General features: G+C 41.1%; 1 pseudogene; it reads left to right on the top strand.

Moving 5' to 3' along the window:
• Positions 1 to 6,492: 6,492 nt before the first annotated feature.
• Positions 6,493 to 10,465, top strand: LOC147975965 (uncharacterized; annotated as a pseudogene).
• The last annotated feature ends 4,022 nt before the right edge of the window (positions 10,466 to 14,487 follow it).

Raw genomic sequence — 14,487 nt, 5'->3', positions numbered from 1 at the left:
ATTTTATTTGAATTTAGGAAAAATGCGTGTTTTTCAAAATTTCATTTAGGCCCCAAATAAATGTTCATCCTGTGCGGCTTGATTTTATAAGCCAGGGAAACTTTATTTCGGGATTTTTGGAGTCCGTTTAGTGGTCCTTTTGTTTTTTTCCCGAGCGTAAGTTAAAAAAAACGTCCGAACCGACCTACGGGCCGTGCTAGGCCCGGACTCCCCCGGACCCAGCCTTTATAAGCCGCCGGCCCACCCCGGGCCAAAACCCTACCCGCCCCGCCTCGAACCCCGCGCCCACTGCCGACGCTGCCGCCCGCGTCGGACCCCGCCGCCGCGCCCGACGCCGCCGCCCACGCCCGACGCCGTCCGCCGCCGCCGCCCCGCCGGACCCCGCCGCTGTCGACGCCGCCGCCTCGCCGGAGCCGCCGCCGCCGTCCCGCCGCCCGAGGTTTCCCTCGATCCCGCCGCCGGTTTTCCCGGAAAAAACCGTTCGGTTTTCGTCGGTTTTTTGTTTTGTTTTTTCTTTAAATCGGTTTTTTCCCGGTTTAGGCTAATTAGCGAGCGTTCGCTCGTTCAACGCGTTCTTCATTTAGATTCAGTTAATGAACGTTCGTTCGCTTCGTCGTTTTTCTTTTTCTCGGATTAAATCCGCGATTTTCTGATTGCGATTTCTCATCCGATTTTCGTTTTAGTTTATCTTTTCGCTCGTTTATCGGAATCAGGCGATTCAAGCGCCTGGAGTTTCGTCTCGAAACCCTCTTTCCGTTTAACCAACTTAAACAAGTTTTTGCTTCTGTAAAAATTTCCTTAGATCCAGAATAGTAAATGAAGCCTGTTTCTTTTGCCGGTTGTTTTTCGTTGCTTCGTTCGATTCGATTCTTTTTGCTTTTCTGGTTAAATCTCTTATTTGAGTTTTACCTGTGCATTAGTAGAGTACTTATTGTATGCTTGTTTGTTTGCGATAGAGTACCCAGAGTGCACCTAAACACACATCTGGGTGGACTGAGGCACCTAGGTATTCCAAGATTGCCTGTTTTCTTTTGGACCGCCACCCAGGCTCAAAGGGATCATGAGATTATTCATGCTAGAAACTTCCGTGTGCAGCCACAAGCTATTATGGGCTCTAGCATAGTTGACTAAGTCGTGCGAACTCTTACAGTGGTAGACTAGCAGATGTAGGGGATGTAGGTGGTACGGTCTACCCATCGTAAGGTGCTAGTGCTTCTGAAAGACTATGTCTCGGTTATCCGTTTCTCAAACACTGTGTAGTGCGAGAAACCAAATGGAGGCGAATGAGTCTTGTGGGGAAAAGTGCGCAAACCTCTACAGAGTGTATAAACTAATCATGGTTAGCCATGTCCCCGGTTATGGACATCTTGAGTATCTAGTACCTGGATTATCATGTGAATCTCAACATGTTACTCTAAAGATTAATTTTGTTGGGTTTGTTTAATGATGATGTTTAATTGGGATTGAAAATGTTGTCAACCATTCTCAATGTTTAACAACCACCATAGTAGTTAAATAAATTTATTCCTTTGCAGTAGGGAAAAATTGGCTTTACGCAAAACTGTAACCATAGAGCTTTCCACCAGCCAAATATGCATATAGTATAGCAGTTTCATTCCATTATTCTCTATGTGTTACATTGCCAGCATATTCCATGTGCTGACCCGTTTTCGGGCTGCAACGTTAATGTTGCAGACTTTTCAGACGATGATTAAGGAGTTTTAGGTCGTGGTTCTATACTCAGTGATGCCGTTGGAGTTGATGGACTCACTTATCTTCCAAGCCTTCTGCTGTTATCCTTATTAGATGGCCTTAAGCCATTTTTATTGTAATAAGTTATCTTTGGAGACACTTGATGTAATAAGTGTGTGATTGCTACTCTGCTATAAATCCTTCAAGTACTATGTGGTGTCAGCATTACTGATCCAGGGATGACATCGGAGCACAGAGATTGGACTGTTTGAGGTCTGGTCGCTACAGATTGATCCTGTGTGGATCCGATGCTTATTACCTTTGAAGACTGTGCTTCTTCCAGACGGTTAGGCATCAAGGTCTAGAGCATCCAAGAGGAATTGTGGATCGCCGAGTGACCAAGTTTGTGAAGGTTCAGAAGTCACCTGAAGACTTACCACGAGTGATTGGGCGAGGTCTGTGTGACCTTAGCTCAAGGAGAATACAGTGAGGACTGTGTGTCCGGGACTGTGTGTCCTCATGTTTAAATACCTAGCCGCTCCAACCAGACGTACAACTGAGACACCAGTTGGAACTGGTCTACCAAATCATTGTCTTCACCAAGCTCACTGTTTCTATTTCCTCAACTCTTTCATTTCCTCTTAACTGTGTTGAGTGCTTGTTCGTATCTGTGTTTGAAGACTTTGACTGAAGACTTTCTCAATTTCCTCAGTTCAATTTCTTCAGTCTTTTTGTCTTTATCCTGTGTTATCTTGTGTTTAAGCTTTCTGTACTCTGTGCTTGTCTTCATTTCATCATGATGACTAGCTTGTGTTCTGTTATGTTTACTTTTGAGTACCTATTCTGCTGCTAGTAGTTCTTCGCTAAGGAATTTCCTCACCTGCAAATTCCTCAGTGAAGAATTCATAAAAATCGGCGATTCACCCCCCCCCCTCAAGTCGATATAATGCACTTTTACATCATTGTAATATACAAGCCAAGTTCTATTATGAAAAATTCCCATTAGTATATGGAAGTAACAATATAGGAGACTCTCTATCATGAAGATCATGGTGCTACTTTGAAGCACAAGTGTGGTAAAAGGATAGTAGCATTGCCCCTTCTCTCTTTTCTCTCATTTTTTATATTTGGGCCTTCTCCCATTTTTTGGCCTCTTTTTTTCGTCCGGAGTCTCATCCCGAGTTGTGGGGGAATCATAGTCTCCATCATCCTTTCCTCACATGGGACAATGCTGTAATAATGAAGATCATCACACTTTTATTTACTTACAACTCAAGAATTACAACTCGATACTTAGAACAAAATATGACTCTATGTGAATGCCTCCTGTGGTGTACCGAGATGTGCAATGAATCAAAAGTGACATGTATGAAATAATTATGAATGGTGGCTTTGCCACAAATACGATGTCAACTACATGATCATGCATAGCAATATGACAATGATGGATCGTGTCATAATAAATGGAAACGGTGGAAAGTTGCATGGAAATATATCTTGGAATGGATATGGAAATGCCATAAAAGGTAGGTATGGTGGCTATTTTGAGGAAGGTATATGGTGGGTGTATGGTACCGGCGAAAGTTGCGTGGCACAAGAGAGGCTAGCAATGGTGGAAGGGTGAGAGTGCGTATAATCCATGGACTCAACATTAGTCATAAAGAACTCTTATACTTATTGCAAAAATCTATTAGTTATTGAAACAAAGTACTACGTGCATGCTCCTAGGGGGATAGATTGGTAGGAAAAGACCATCACTCATCCCCAACCGCCACTCACAAGGAAGACAATCAATAAATAAATCATGCTCCGACTTCATCACATAACGGTTCACCATACGTGCATGCTACGGGAATCACAAACTTTAACACAAGTATTTCTCAAATTCACAACTACTCACTAGCATGACTCTAATATCACCATCTTCATATCTCAAAACAATCATAAGGAATCAAACTTCTCATAGTATTCAATGCACTTTATATGAAAGTTTTTATTATATCCCTCTTGGATGCCTATCATATTAGGACTAAATTTATAACCAAAGAAAATTGCCATGCTATTTAGAGACTCTCAAAATAATATAAGTGAAGCACGAGAGTTCATCAATTTCTATAAAATAAAACCACCAACGTGCTCTAAAAGATATAAGAGAAGCACTAGAGCAATATTGCCTAGCTCAAACGATATAAGTGAAGCACAAATAATATTCTCATAAATCACGATTCAAGCGTGTCTATCTCAAAAGGTGTGTACATAAAGGATGATTGTGGCAAACTACAAAAATCAAAGACTCAAATTATACAAGACGCTCCAAGCAAAACACATATCATGCGGTGAATAAAAATATAGCCTGAAGTAAAGTTACTGATAGACAAAGACAAAAGAGGGGATGCCTTCCGTGGCATCCCCAGGCTTAGGCTCTTGGTATCCTTGAATTTTACCTTGGGGTGCCTCGGGCATCCCCAAGCTTATGCTCTTGCCACTCCTTATTCCATAGTCCATCAAATCCTTACCCAAAACTTGAAAACTTCACAACATAAAACTCAACAGAAAATCTCGTAAGCTCCCTTAGTATAAGAAAATAAATCACCACTTTTGGTACTGTTGTGAACTCATTCATTATTTATATTGGTGTAATATCTACTGTATTCCAACTTTTCCATGGTTCATACCCCCCGATACTAGCCATAGATTCATCAAAATAAGAAAACAACACAAAGAATACGGAATCTGTCAAAAATAGAACAGTCTGTAGCAATCTAGAGATTTCAAATGCTTCTGTAACTCCAAAAATTCTGAAAAATAGGACGACCTAAGCATTTAGTATTTTATCGCGCTCCTGCTAAAAATCAAAATTAATTTCCTGAGCGCAAAAGTTTCTGTTTTTCAGCAAGATCAAATTAACTATCACCGTAAGCTATCCCAAAGGTCTTACTTAGCACAAACACTAATTAAATCACAAAATCACATCTAACCATAGGTTAGATGAATTATTTACTGCAAAACAGAACCTAAAAAGAAAAAATAAAAAATAAAATTGGGTTGCCTCCCAACAAGCGCTATTGTTTAACACCCTTAGCTAGGCATAAAACACAAATAGATCTAGATATTGTCATCTTTGGCATGCAATTCTTTAATTATGCACTCATGATTCTTAGGAGATTCTTTGGTTTTATCAATGATTAAACTCCTAGGAAAGAAATCAAGAAATTCATTCGCGATGATAAGTTCCTTAATAATATCGAGAAAATTAGGGTGAATACTTATCACTTTGAGATCTTCATTGTCTTTACTAGAAGATTCACCGTTATTCTTAGGAACATAAGTAAACCAGGCAATCTTAGTAGGAGGAAGATTTTGATTAGTTTTAACGGAAGAAAAAACGGAACCTAAGTTGGTAATAATATCTTCTAGTTTGCCAATTCTAGTAGAACCTTGATCTATCTTTTCATTAACTATTGGTTCCTTTTTCCTTCAATTTTTTAAGGTAACTCCCACTTTAGATCCATATTGAGTAATCTGAGTATGAATTTTCTTATCCAAATTTTCAATCAACTCGACGGTAGAAATTTTATTCTCAATAATATCAAGTCTTTGCATCACATGCTCCAAAGTTAAAACTGTACCATTAACCAAAAGAGGTGGGGGACCTAGCAAATCTATCATAGCATTATAAGAATCAAAAGTATGGCTCCCAAAGAAATTACCTCTAGTAATGGTATCTAGAACATATCTATTCCAAGGAGTAACGCCTACATAAAAATTGCAAAGAAGAACAACAGTAGATTGCTTTCGAGTTGATCTATTTTGAGCATTGCAAATTCTATACCAAGCATCTTTCAAATTTTCTCCTCCCCTTTGTTTGAAATTGAGGACTTCATTATCAGGAGTGCTCACGATAATGGGAGTACTAGCCATAAGAGCTAATCGGATGTTTAAACACATGAGCACACAAAAAGCACATAGAGAAGGTGGACGGAAGAGGGGTGAAGAAAATGCAAATCTTTTAGAAAATTGTTTTAGAAGTGGGGGAGAGGAAAACGAGAGGCGAATGGCAAATAATGTAATGTGAGATATGAGAGTTTACGATGGGTACTTGGTACGTCTTGACTTGGCGTAGATCTCCCCAGCAACGGCGCCAGAAATTCTTCCTAGTACTTCTTGAGCTTGCATTGGTTTTTCCCTTGAAGAGGAAAGGGTGATGCAACAAATTAGAGTAAGTATTTCCCTAAGTTTTGACAACAAGGTATCAATCCAGTAGGAGACAACCCGCAAGTCACCGAATACCTGCACAAACAAACACCAACTTGCACCCAACACGATAAGGGGTTGTCAATCCCTTCACGGTTATTTGCAAAGTGAGATCTGATAGAGATGGATAAACGGTAAAGTAATATTTTTGGTATTTTTAGTTTATGGAACGGAAAGTAAAAGATTGCAAAGAAAATAAATAGGAAAGTAAAATTGTAGATTGGAAACTTATATGATGGAAAATAGACCCAGGGGCCATAGGTTTCACTAGAGGCTTCTCTCAAGATAGAACATATTACAATGGGTGAACAAATTAGTGCCAAGCAATTGATAGAAAAGCGCATAATTATGATGATATCTAAAGCAGTGAAGATGAATATAGGCATCACGTCCGTATCAAGTAGACTGACTCCTGCCCGCATCTACTACTATTACTCCACACATCGACCGACTCCTGCCTGCATCTAGAGTATTAAGTTCATACTCCCTCCATTCTGAAATACATGACGCTGGGGGTTTTTCCCGACCAGGTGAAAAAGTAGCAAAATGGCCAGGTTACCCTTCAATTTTAGTTCTCTCTTCGACCTTCACCCAGGCCGTCTTCCAGATCCGCCCGCCTCCATCGCCCCCACCTCTGGATCCTCCACCTCCATCGCCCCACCTCTGGATCCCCCACCTCCATCCCCTCCCATCTCGCCCAGCGGATCCCCTCCCATCCTCCCCGTCTTCCTGGGCCAGCAAATCCCTCTTGTCGTCCTGGGCCAGCAGAACCCCACCTCATCGTCCCAAGGACAGCGCCCTGCTGCAGATTGCCGTCTTCCTCACAGGGCCTCGCCAGATCCACCTCCAGGTACTGCAGATAGCCGCCGGCTTCAGGTCCTGGTCGTTCAACAAGTTCAAAAATGGGCAATTCAATTGCATGGTGTTGAGGGTTGTAGCAACAAAATTTAGCATGACAAAATTAGTATTGAGGGCTATAGCAACAAAATTTAGCATGAAAAAAATCAGTACTAGAGCATGATGTTGCATGATGTTGGAGCATTCCAAAAATCAGTGCTACACTAGAGTAAAAGTGCAGTACTACTGAAACAGTTGCATGATGTTGGAGTGTCATTAACAGAATAACATGATGTTGGAGTACAATTGCATGATGAAGTACTAAAGGGGCAGAATCACTTTTACAACATCATGCAACATCCTTTTCACGACAGTAGTAGAATTGCATGATGTTGGAGTACTACAGTGCTTGATGTTGCATGAACTTATATTGTGGCAGTATCTGAACAGGCTCCAGGTCCAGCAGGTGCAGCTCCAGGTTCCATTGAACCAACTACACAACAGGCAGCTAGGGCTGGACCAAAAGCTCGTAACTCATGAGCTTAATGAGCGCTTGATAGTTCGGCTTGTTAAGCTCGTAGCTCGCTTCTTAATGAACAAAGCCAATCGTTGATTTCAGCTCGTTAAGCTTAACGAGCTTAATGAGCGAGCTAACGAGTTTCACAATTAGCTCGTTTAGCTCGTTAATAACAACACAATACATATTTTTATCTTACGTGACAAAATTTTGTAGCACCTCAGCCCATATATTCAATCTAATCGACATATGAGGCAAAAAACTACTGCATTTCTTTTTATAGTCACCATATTTTGTCTTGGAAACCGCACCTACACACTCATCATATATATCGTAACACATTATAATCTGTTAACGAGCGCTCACGAGCTTAATGAGCTTCCAACGAGCCGAGCCGAGCAGGGTTTTCTGCTCGTTAATCTTAACAAGCTTAACGAGCCGAGCCTTAACGAGCACGAGCTTAATGAGTATGAGCTTAACAAGCCGAGATGCTCATTAGTCCACCCCTACAGGCAGTAGCTGAAAAAGGAAATAAACATAGTCAGGGCTAAGGCATGGATTTTGATCTCAATTGCACTCCAGCCGAAGAAGACATACTCCAAGATGATATGAACATGGAAGAAGAAGAGGGCATTGATCCCGGTCAAGATGCAGTTGGTGAGCTCCAGTACTCCTGCCATGAACAATCAATAGTTCATTGTACCCCTAGAATGGAGTAGTGAGCAAGTGTTGAGCAGTTAAAAAATTCATTTGGTATTAACAATGTTTACCAACAAAGTTTGGTATTAACAAATTCATTTGGTACTCTGCAAGTGTTAATACTCATCTGCAAGTGTTATACTCCAAGTTAGATCATGGAACACTAGTGAACTACTCCAAGTTAACTGAAACAACAATAGTAACAACAATAGTAATAGTATTCCAGTTTCTGAAAATGAACAGTTGATTTAGCAACTTTAGATCAAACTGAATACTCCAGGAAAAATATGATCAAGTAGTGATCACTTTGCATTATCAAGTTTAGATCATACTCCAGGAAAAATATGATCAAGTAGTGATCAAACTGAATAATCAATGAAAAATATGATCAAGTTTAGATCAAACTGAATAGTCTAGTTTCTGAAAATGAACAGTAAGAGTAGCTCATTTAGCAAGTTTCTGAAAATGAACAGTAACTAGTTTCTGAAAATGAACAATAGCTCATTTATCATTTGATCAATTTATCATGTGATCTTGATCAATTTATCATTTAAGCATTTGAGCATTTCATCATTTGATCATTTCTTGTTGTTTTTCATTTGATCATTTGAGCATGGACTAATATTTTTTCATTGTTTGGTTTCTTGTTGCAGTTGTTGAGCAAGGAGTTAGAAAAAAGAAAACCCGCACTGATGAGTAAAAGTATGATGCTTATGTGGCACTGCATTCAGTGTGCATGAGCAGAGGTGGCAGATTCAAAAGAAATGATAAGAAAGACCGTGCACAATTTTTTAAGGTAGAAGTGAGAAGTATACAGAGAGTTTGGCAGAAGGCGATGGAGCAAATTTCAAAAGGTTTAGAGGTGGATGTTTCTGATCAGAGAAAAGGAAACTCTGGAATAAAGCCAAAGAACATCAATTTAGAGCAAATCCATACCATCCCACTAAACAAGAGTTCCACTATCAGATCTCTAGCTTGGCAAATGGGATGTAGCCCTACCACACTGCATAGAAAGTTCAAGCTGAATTTGATAAAGAGGCACACAAACTGTGTGAAGCCAGCTCAAAAGGAAAAGAATAAGAAGGCTAGGATGTAATTTTGTATGTCAATGCTTGATGAGACAATGATAGAAACTTCAAGGCCTAAATTCAAGACAATGCATAATGTCATGCACATCGATGAGAAATGGTTCAATATGACGAAGAAAAATAAGACCTACTATCTGCTGGATGGGGAGGAGGATCCTACGAGGCCTATACATGGCAACTGCATTGGCAAGGTGATGTTCTTAACGGCCGTTGCTAGGCGAAGGTGGGACCGTGAAGGAAACGTGACCTTCTCTGGGAAAATTGGCATCTGGCCATTCGTGAAAGAAGTTCCTGCTCAAAGGAGAAGTGATAACAGGCCCAGAGGTACAATAGAGACAAAGTCAATAAAGGTCGACAGAAAAGTGATGAGGGAGTTCTTGATAGAGAAGGTCTTGCGAGCGATACAAGCAGTTTGGCCTGAAAGTGATGCTGGACAGACCATCTACATTCAGCAGGATAACGCTAAGCCCCATATCTTGCCAAATGACCCAAAATTTCTAGCAGCTATTGTAAAAACTAGAGTTGACATCAGAATAATACAACAACCTGCCAACAATCCTGATTTGAATGTGCTTGACCTTGGGTTTTTCAACTCGCTGCAATCCCTGACAGATTGTCTGAGTCCTAAAACACTATAAGACCTTATTGATGGTATTTTGGAGGAATTTGAAGGCTTTGAGGTTTACAAGCTCAACAGAATTTTCCTAACTCTGGAAACATGCATGATTGAGATCCTAAACCATGCAGGGGGTAATGGGTATAAAACACCACATGTTAACAAGGAAAGGCTTGAGGATCTTGGGCGGCTACCTCCAAGACTATCATGCCCTCAAGAGATTTATGCAAATGCCCTACACAACTTAGGGCTAATGGAGAGGGTTTGGTAATGGAAGAGGCCTAAGATGCTTATTGTCAAGAGACCGAAGATGCTTGTTGTCAAGAGACCATAGGATGCTTGTTGTCAAGAGACCTGAGATGCTTGTTGCCAAGAGACCTGAGGATGCTTGTTGTCAAGAGACCTAAGGATGCTTGTTGTCAAGAGACCTGAGGATGCTTGTTGTCAAGAGACCTGAGATGCTTGTTGCCAAGCGACCTGAGATGCTTGTTATCAAGAGACCTGAGGATGCTTGTTGCCAAGAGACCTGAGATGCTTGTTGCCAAGAGACCTGAGATGCTTGTTGCCAAGAGACGTGAGATGCTTGCTGTCAAGAGACCTGTGATGCTTGTTGTCATGATACCTGAGATGCTTGTTGTCAAGAGACCTGAGATGCTTGTTGCCAAGAGACCTGAGATGCTTGTTGTCAAGAGACCTGAGATGCTTGTTGTCATGAGACCCGAGATGCTTGTTGTCAAGGGACCTGAGATGAGGCTTGTGTAGTATGCTTGTTGCATCCTTGTGATTATTTGTGTGGAGTATGATTATAATCCATATTTGAGTATGTTTGCAAAGGCTTGTGTGGAGTGGATTTTTCTACTCCATTTGTATAATCATTTTTACTCTGTATGTTTGCATCGACTTGTGTGGAGTGAATTCTCTTTTTTTGCTTAGGAGGAAAGGGCTAGGAGAGGAAAGGAGTGAAATAGAAGAGGAGAGGATTAATTTAGATTTAATTAGCAAAAGATGTTTAATTTAAGTTTAACTAGAAAAAGAACACGTGCGTTGCAACGGGAGATTAAAACCTTCATATGCGCCAAGCAAACCATTCATGTCGCCACCTATGTACGCCACCATCATCGACGATGGCCGTGTGGTCCAACTATTAATGTCTTTCAATTCCAAGCCAATGAGCTTGGTTGCCCGACAATGTCATGTATGAGAACTTGTGATTGAGTTTAGATTTCAGTAGAGAGACTTGAGGCCTTCTTACATATCACTTTGGCGTGTGCGGGAACTTGTGATTGAGCTTAGATTTCAGTAGAGGGACTTGACACCTTCTTACATGTGACTTCGGCATGAAAAACGAGCACATGGTTAGTGTCAATCGCTAAGCCATTCAAAAAAGTATGAACTGCGATATTGGTTCATGGAGAGAGTAATGGACTATTTTGTACATGAACTTGTGATTGAGCTTAGATTTCAGTAGAGAGTGTTGAGGCCTTCTTACATGTGACTTCGGCATGGAAAACAGGCATATGGTTAGTGTCGATCGATAAGCCGTTCAAAAAATGTACGAACTGGGATATTGGTTCATGGAGAGAGTATTGGACTATTTTGTACGGGAACTTGTGAATGAGCTTAGATTTCAGTAAAGGAACTTTGAGGCCTTCTTACATGTGACTTCGGCATGTACGGTTATGGTTGAGCTTAGATTTCAATAGAGGGACATGAGGCCTTCTTACATGTGACTTTGGCATGAAAAACGAACACATGGTTAGTGTCGATCGGTAAGCCGTTAAAAAATGTACAAACTCCCACAATGCGTTCAGAGGCTAGACGGGAGCATCGCGGGCTGACCCCCAACGAGCCGGCAATTAGGGCGGCTGCTCCATGAGTGTGAAGCCAGGTCACATTCGGCCATGCCATCGCCTTCATCCATCTTTTGTCGTCATCCTTCGTCTTGCTGCTCATTGCCTGAGCTCACCCCTCTCTTTTTGTTTTTCAGCAGATCCATACCTCATCCTCCAATTATTTAATTCCCAAGAAGGCTTGTTCCTAGGCAACTTTCTCACATATTTAAACTGATGGGATTCATTGTTACAAAGCGATGTGGGACTATCCTTTTAATAGTAAATTAAAATAAAAAGGCTGATTAGCAGGCCACTTTTGGGCCTTGGTGAAGTTGCGTATGTGCAGCTTGAACGTGTTGGTGTTTTTGGGATTGGAAGAGTGCTAGGCTGGCCTTGGCTGAGGCCCAAAAGAGCGTAGGGTAGGCCTAATACACATTATATACGGCAGGGAACAAACAGACGAAGCTTTTGTTTACTTACGGATGAAAGTGGCTCAGATAGATTAAAACCACCTTGGATATATATTTTAAATTCAAACTGAAAGCGTAAATTCACGGGAAGAAGCGTATTGTGTCGGTGAACCCACGGAGTCAATCCGTACTTTATTATTATTAGGGAAAGATTAACAAAAAGGTTTAATTTAAGTTTAATTAACTAAAAAAAGGTTTAATTTAAGTTTAATTAACTAAAAAGGTTTAATTTAAGTTTAATTAACTAAAAAGGTTTAATTTACAGTTAATTTCCAGATAAGAGAAGAGAAAAGAAGAGAGTAAGTAACTGGATTAAGCTATTGGACTAAGTAACTCCATGGAGTACTAATGTCCAGGAGTACTCCAATGCTTTATTAATGAAGAGATCCAAGAACTATTTCTACTAGAATTGCCACTGGGTAATACTAGTGCTGTCCTACACTATACTCCTACTCCAAGAACAACTCCTACTGCCAAGTACTGAAGAGAAGAGCACTATACACTAAATTACACCACTAAACAACAAAAGGCTTCATTTAATTAGTTTAATTAACAGAAAAAGATTTAAGTTAGTTTAATTAATAGAAAAAGGTTTCAGTTAATTTAATTAAAGAAACTGAAAGGTTTGAGTTAATTTAAATTAACTGAAAAGAGAAGAGAAGATCTACACTACTCCAAATCCTACACTTCTCCAAATCTTGAATTCACTTTTTTCTATTTGAGAAGAGAAGAGCAAAGCAACCACTCCTACTGCTCCAAGCTAATCCAACTGCAAATCAGAAACTCCGAATCTGATTATTCAGGTACTCCAAATACTGGATATGTTTGCTACTCCAAATTTTGCAACCACTACTCCAAAATAATATTGAAACTACATAAACTACAACATAATAATTACAGTTTTGAAGTAAAGCTTTAGTTAATTTTAAAGTTTAAATTAAAGTTTCAGTTAAAATGGAGAGAAGATGGAGAGAAACTACAGTAAGTACTGTTGGAGTACTCACTAACTAATGTAAGATGAGTACAGTACAGTACTGCCGCAAGAGGAGTACAATACTCCATTAGCTCATTGCAAATTTAACCAAAAACTACAGTAGCACAGATGTTGGTGAGGAAACAACAATACACAAGAGGAGTAGTAAAATCAGTCCTACGCTTAACCCTACTAAGCTCACATATGTTGGAGTACAGTAGAAAGAGCCTCACTTAATTCCAAACAAGACTACAAAACATGCAATTCCACATCGGACACGCAGATGATACTCCTCCGAATGAATGACTGAAGCAGCAGGTGTCGGGCACCATGAGCACGGCGTCAGCGTCGGGCACCACAAGCACCACTGTCAGCGTCGCCCTGCAAGCACAACAGAGGACTGGAACTCTGAATCGGACGACAACTGAAGCAAAACAATCAACCATCAATAGTAAACCTCTGAAGAAATGTTGGATTGTTGTTGCTGCTTGGTTGATTACAGAGAGCTCGGTAGGCAATTAAGGCCTCACATTTGACATTAGCATCCGTAACATTTGCTAGCACTGCTCCTAGCAGTACACAAGATCACAAGAATCTCCATTTGCTAGCACTACTCCAAAAATCTGACATTAAGTTTTCACGGAGAAGAAACAGGAAGAGGAAGAGAGAGCAATACCTCAAGGAGTCATCATCCATGGATGCACAGCCGGGCCACCACGTCCATCCTCTCACCACCTGACGCAACAACTGCTCCTCAAGGAGTCACTCATGGAGGCCGCGCGCGAGGAGGACGGCAGTGGCCGCGGCGACGACAAGCAACCGCAGGTGGTGTTCGACCGCATCCTTCGACGTTAGGTGGTGTACGACACGCTCAAGCACGGGGGCAGTACGGAGGTGCCGTCGTGGGTCCAGCTGCTCACCATCCTCCTCTCCTTTGGCACGTCGTCGCTCGGCATCACCTCCTGCTCCTCGTCACCGTTGCACAGATGCAGCAGCTCCCCACAGCCGCATAGATCCGGCAGCTCCTCACCGCCATAGTTCCTCTTCTCATAGCTCCTCCTACTCTAGCAGCTCCTCCGGCGGTAAAAATCAAATCTTGGGACGACGAAGCAGGGATGACGCGAGAGAAAGAGGGCAGCAGCGACTGTTACCTCTTGAGCACTGCGTTGGTTTTCCTTTAAAGAGCAAAGGGTGATGCAGTAAAGTAGAGTAAGTATTTTTCTCAGTTTTTGAGAACCAAGGTATCAATCTAGTAGGGGGCCACGCACGAGTCCCTCACACCTACACAAAAAATAAACTCCCCGCAACCAACGTAATAAAGGGGTTGTCAATCTCTTCACAGTCACTTACGAGAATGAGATATGATAGATATGATAAGATAATATTTTTGGTATTTTTATGATAAAGATGCAAAGTAAAGAAAGCAAAATAAACGGAAAAGGAAATAGCTTGTTGATGGAAGATTAATATGATAGAAAATAGACCCGGGGGCCATAAATTTCACTAGTG

This window comes from Triticum urartu, chromosome 4A, assembly GCF_056163025.1.
Source record: "Triticum urartu cultivar PI428250 chromosome 4A, HENAU_Tu73, whole genome shotgun sequence".
NCBI lineage: Eukaryota > Viridiplantae > Streptophyta > Magnoliopsida > Poales > Poaceae > Triticum > Triticum urartu.
Note: the sequence above shows the minus strand (reverse complement) of the source record. Positions and strands in the feature narration are given on the sequence as shown.